Source organism: Cherax quadricarinatus, chromosome 59 (genome assembly GCF_038502225.1).
Source record: "Cherax quadricarinatus isolate ZL_2023a chromosome 59, ASM3850222v1, whole genome shotgun sequence".
NCBI lineage: Eukaryota > Metazoa > Arthropoda > Malacostraca > Decapoda > Parastacidae > Cherax > Cherax quadricarinatus.
The window spans coordinates 15,535,230-15,540,834 of record NC_091350.1 but is presented as its reverse complement, the minus strand read 5'-3'; positions in this window follow the sequence as shown (position 1 = coordinate 15,540,834).

Genomic DNA, 5,605 nt, shown 5'->3' with positions numbered 1-5,605 from the left:
TACCTGGGGTGAAGCCCTGCCACAACTCTAAGTGCTCTTAGTCTTTCTTTGTATTGGCGACAAAGTCTTGTTACAACAGGTCCAAGTAGTGGAACCTCAAAGCCTAGATACCTGTATCTGCTTACATATTCTAGAAGAGACCCATCATGCAATTGGATCTGACGAACTGTGCCTCTCTGTCGAGGAGGACGCCTATTGAGTATCTTTGTTTTATCAGTAGAGATTATCAACCCCAGGTCCTGACACGAGGCTAGTACATGATTAAGAATGTTTTGGGTGTTGGAGAATCCGGTGGTGTGAATCATTATGTCATCAGCAAAACTAATCACATAATGATGGGGCTGACTAGGCATAGCATTAAGTAATGCATTAATTAGAATATTGAACAGTGTGGGACTGAGCACACCTCCCTGTGGGGTTCCTAATTCAAAGTCTTTAGTTACACTTCTATGTCCCTGGAACAACACAGACGATTTTCTGTTGGACAGGTAACCTTTAATCCAGCGGAGAAGCCATCCTCCAACATCCATTCTGGCAAGTTCACTAATGATTACATGTCGGTCGGCTACATCGAAAGCGGATTTAAGGTCAAGGAAGGTAGTGTATGAGCTGTCAGTGTGCAGGGTGAGAAATGTGGCTATGCAGTGATGCACGCTCCTTCCATGCATGAAACCATGTAACCGGGGAGACAAAAATTGTTTGATTCTGTACATGAGACGATTAAGAATCATTCTCTCAAATGTTTTACACAAGCAGCTAGTAAGAGATATTGGGCGAAATGCATTTTGTTGATTGGGCTTAGGAATTGGAATGATGAGGCTGTTGGTCCAAGATTGAGGGAGCTCCCCAGTTACATAGCTCATGTTATATAATTCAAGTAATGGATTACCTGGTACTCGACACAGCAATCTGAGTATGTTGTAAGTAATACCATCCTCACCAGGCGACGTGGAGTTGCCCTACGCAGACGAGAAGACTGTATCTATACAAGACTGGCAGCAAACACCTGGAGAGAGTTCCGGGGGTCAACGCCCCCGCGGCCCGGTCTGTGACCAGGCCTCATGGTGGATCAGAGCCTGATCAACCAGGTTGTTACTGCTGGCTGCACGCAATCCAATGTACGAGCCACAGCCCGGCTGGTCAGGTACCGACTTTAGGTGCTTGTCCAGTGCCTGCTTGAAGACAGCCAGGGGTCTATTGGTAATCCCCCTTATGTATGCTGGGAGGCAGTTGAACAGTCTTGGGCCCCTGACACTTATTGTATGGTCTCTTAACGTGCTAGTGACACTCCTGCTTTTTATTGGGGGATGTTGCATCGTCTGCCAAGTCTTTTGCTTTCGTTGTGAGTGATTTTCGTGTGCAAGTTCGGTACTAGTTCCTCTAGGATTTTACAGGTGTATCTCTCCCGCCTGCGTTCCAGGGAATACAGGTTCAGGAACTTCAAGCGCTCCCAGTAATTGAGATGTTTTATCTCCGTTATGCGCACCGTGAAGGTTCTCTGTACATTTTCTAGGTCAGCAAATTCACCAGCCTTGAAAGGTGCTGTTAGTGTGCAGTAATATTCCAGCCTAGACAGAACAAACGACCTGAAGAGTGTCATCATGGGCTTGGCATCCCTAGTTTTGAAGGTTCTCATTATCCATCCAGTCATTTTTCTAGCAGATGCGATTGATACATGTTATGGTCCTTGAAGGTGAGATCCTCCGACATGATCACTCCCAGGTCTTTGACGTTGGTTTTTCGCTCTATTTTGTGGCCGGAATTTGTTTTGTACTCTGATGAAGTTTTAATTTCCTCATGTTTACCATATTGGAGTAATTAAAATTTCTCATCGTTGAACTTCATATTGTTTTCTGCAGCCCATTGAAAGATTTGGTTGATGTCCGCCTGGAGCCTTGCAGTGTCTACAATGGAAGACACTGTCATGCAGATTCGGGTGTCATCTGCAAAGGAAGACACGGTGCTGTAGCTGACATCCTTGTCTATGTCAGATATGAGGATGAGGAATAAGATGGGAGCGAGTACAGTACTGTGCCTTGTGGAACAGAGCTTTTCACCGTAGCTGCCTCGGACTTTACTCTGTTGACTACTGCTCTTTGCATCTGTATCTTTTTCAAGAACATTAATTCATCTGATTTCATTTATTCCTAGGGTGACTTGAGTCGGGAACATGTTCGTACAGCATGATGACATCACTGACATTAAGTCAATTGACGAAATGTAAGTGCTGGCCCACAGATAGCTCCAGCTTCATTCTATTTCCTATTTGTGTGTCTCATAACAATAAGAAAACTTCCAAACGAGCTGAGGTAAGTAACAGCTCTTAGCTTGTGAATAAAGGTAGGAAATCTTAACCTAACCCTGTAAAATCATTGTGTAAGAGTGAGAGAGGGGAGGGAGGGAATAATGCGGGGGTAGGGGGGGTAGGAGATATTATTATTATAATCAAGGGGAAGCGCTAGACCCGTAGGATTATACAGCGCCTGGGAGGGATGTGGAAGGCATTCAGGCTTAATTCGGGGAACTGGAGCACAGATCCAATTCCCTAAATCAAGAGCCCTTCACCAATATCAAGGAACCTTCCCTGAGGGGGGGGGGGTAGGAGATAGATGGAAGAAGGGGGGAAAGTCAGGCAGGAAGGTTTGCGGTGGTGTGAGCCATGTTTGGTGAAGGTGTGTGTGTGTGTATTTGTTCACTACAAACACAGTGCCATTCTCTCTCTCACACACCCATTCTTCATCAACCTTACCATTGCTTTTAAACAAATGATTATATTCAATACTGTTAATTGGCTCCTCCACTAATCTTTCCTTCTCATAATTTAATTCCAGCTTAGGGAAGTATTTAATATCATAGTGATAGCTGTATTACGAACCTCATGCCCATCCTGTGGGCAGTAGTCAAAAGATTAGTGACATAATGGGCCCAGGAGCTGGACCCCAATGTTGCTTGCTAAGCAAGTTATAGCAGCTAGATTTATTTCAATCGCTGAACGATCCAAGAAACGTATCCTCATATTGCATTTCCCCAAGCACTTGGATTTCCAACAGTTGCACAACCCAGGGCAACATGGGTTTAGAGCAGGTTGCTCCTGCCTCTCACAACTACTGGACCACTATAAGATGGTCTTAGATGTGCTGGAGGACAAGGAGAATGCAGTAATAGTAAATACAAATGACCTTAGATGCACTGGAGAACAAACAGAATGCGATGTAGTAAATACAGACTCACGAAATCGTAATGAAAAGATTGCAAACAAACCATACCAAGAGCGAGGATATTATTATTATGATCACAGGGAAGCGCTAAACCCGTAGGATTATACAGCGAATGTGGGGGAGATGGAAGGTATTCAGGCTCAATTCAGGGAACCGGAGCACAGATCCAATTCCCTAGATCAAGAGCCCCTCACCAGCGTCAAGGAACCTCCCTTGAGGGGCCAGAACCCGCTAGTTGGTCCAGTGGCTAACGCGACGGTCTGGAGTTTTGAGACTGATCGCGGGTTTTATCCCCGCCCGTGGTATGGTTTAGTAAATACAGACTTTGCCAAAGCCTTCGACAAGTGTGATCATGATGTAATAGAGCACAAAATGCTTTCTAAAGGAATAACTGGAAAAGTGGACAGATGGAGCTTTAATTTTCTCATCAACAGAACACAGAGTAAACAAAGTTAAGTCAGTGGCCTAAACCAGGGGTCCCCAACCTGGGGCCCGAGGGCTGCATGCGACCCTTCTAGAAATGGATACGACCCTTACATGAAATTATGAATTCACTTTTATGTAGGTTCCACACTGCAGTGTGAACAAAAATGTGAGACCCTCATCACACATTTGACCATCAAATGTGGCCCACTTGTGTCGGAAGGTTGAGGACCACTGGCCAAAACGAAGGACAAGTATTATATAGGAGAGACCTGGGGATGTGATTATTTTTTCATTAACACATGGACTGTTTCCCACCAAGGAAGGGTTATCCAAAAGTGAAGAAACACTTTCATCATCACTCACTACATTACTGTCTTGCCAGAGGTGTACCTACAGTACAGTTCAAAAATGGCAATACATCTCTATCCCCCCTTCAGAGCACACTGTACTTCCCATCTCCAGGACTCAAGTCCGGCTAGCTGGTTACCAAGAATTTCTTCATGAATATTACTTTGTTCACACTCCAACAGCACGTCAATTCATAAAAACCATTTGCCTCCACCTGCTCCTATCTAACAAGCTCACGCACACTTGCTGGAAGCCTGAGCCCCTTGCACACAAACCTCTTTTATCCCTTCCCTCTAACTTTTCCTAAAATGACCCCCACCCCCACCTTCCTTCCACTACAGGCTTATATGCCTTGCAAGTCATTCTATTTTGTAGTAGGCTGGTAGACAGCAGCCATGCAGGGAGGTACCACAGTCTGCTAAATGTGTGAAGTGGAAACTTATACTTGTTTTACACAGTGGTAAGATTGCTGGTGTCTTCTTTGTCTCAAACATGCAAGAAAACAGGTACATCTTGCTACTTCTACTTACACTTAGGTCACACTATACATACGCGTGTATTGTATGCGTATGCACACACCCATCTAAATTTTCTATTTTCTTAATAGTTCTTGTTCTTATCTTTTTCTTTTATCTCCATGGGGAAGTGGAAAAGAATCTTTTCCCTGTAAGCCATGAGTGTTGTAAGAAGTTACTAAAATGCCAGGAGCAGTGGGCTAGTAACCCCTTCTGTGTAAATTACTAAAAATAAGAATTAAAACTTTATAGATAGTATTACAATCAAAACTAAGTGCTTAACCCAAAAGGGTCATACAGTTGGGGATGATATTAATGAACAGAAGATAGGTGGCTTTGCTAGCTGTAATGCCTACGGCATTTATTTTGGAATTGTAAAATTTGAATTTAATTTTATGTAAAATTGGCCAAATTACCAACTTCTGGGTGATTTATAGGGTAGTTCTGGTAGTTAAATGGATACTTTCACACACTCTTTTGATAGAACAGAAGGCATACTAGCAAAAGAGCAAGGAATTTAGGTAAAGTCCTGTTTTAGGCCAATGAGATTGGCTTAAAACAGAATTCCAAGCAAGCAAAATCGCCAATACATAAATTGCACCCAAACCACTAACTTTGAACCTGCGTAATTCCGTAAGTTTTCCATCGTAAGTTCACCACTATTAACGAACTATTCTGTCTGAACATGCCTGCCTTCAATTTTCCGGACTCCACACCTTCAGCAGATATCCTCAAGATCCTTCCCAACGCCCTGAACTTTACTGTACCTGCAGACCTGTCTCCTGCCCAAGAAACTGCTCCTGTAACTTCTATAACCACTTCCACAGCCAATAACGTTGATCATGCTGCCTCCACCGTCTCCCACCTCTCCCAGCCTGCTGTTAAACAACCATTACACCTCTCCACTGCTCCTGTCGACCCTCAGTCACCTGCTACCACCATTGTAGATTCGCCCAATGAATCCATTCCAGAAGAGGAAGATAGCGACAACTCCAGTACACCCTCAAGGGAAAACCTTACCTTTTACACTTCAACTTCAAATACTGACACCATGACCTGTACTAAACTCTACAAAAGCCTCGGTGCTGGAACAGTTAA